Source organism: Theobroma umbraticum, unplaced genomic scaffold (assembly GCF_002168275.2).
Source record: "Theobroma umbraticum cultivar Fairchild unplaced genomic scaffold, ASM216827v3 scaffold_81.0, whole genome shotgun sequence".
NCBI lineage: Eukaryota > Viridiplantae > Streptophyta > Magnoliopsida > Malvales > Malvaceae > Theobroma > Theobroma umbraticum.
Genome location: NW_018397268.1, coordinates 3,927,976 through 3,928,381, shown reverse-complemented (window position 1 = coordinate 3,928,381; position 406 = coordinate 3,927,976).

Here is a 406-nt window from a genome sequence, read left to right as displayed (position 1 = left end):
TGGTATGTACATTCTTCTTTCCAACCATACTACTTCCACTTATTTATTTTCAATGTCAAAATCATAATCACGTTTATCTATATTTTTTATATAAATATTAATAACATTTATCCAATTTTTAAATAAGAATTTTAATTGCATTAAATGATTTTCATTCAAAAAAATATTTTTTATTTAATTGTATTGACTAATTTACTTGTCTTTCAACTATAAATTTTATTTATTTATGGGTAATTGATTTTACATTTTAGAAATCTTTATAGTTTATCTAATGATTATTTAAAAATAAATAAAAAATAAATATTAGTAAATAAATAAATAAATTGTTAGACTTCTAAGACTCTATTTAAATAAATAAATAAATTTACCTTTTACTTTTTTAATGAGAATTAAAAAATATATTAAA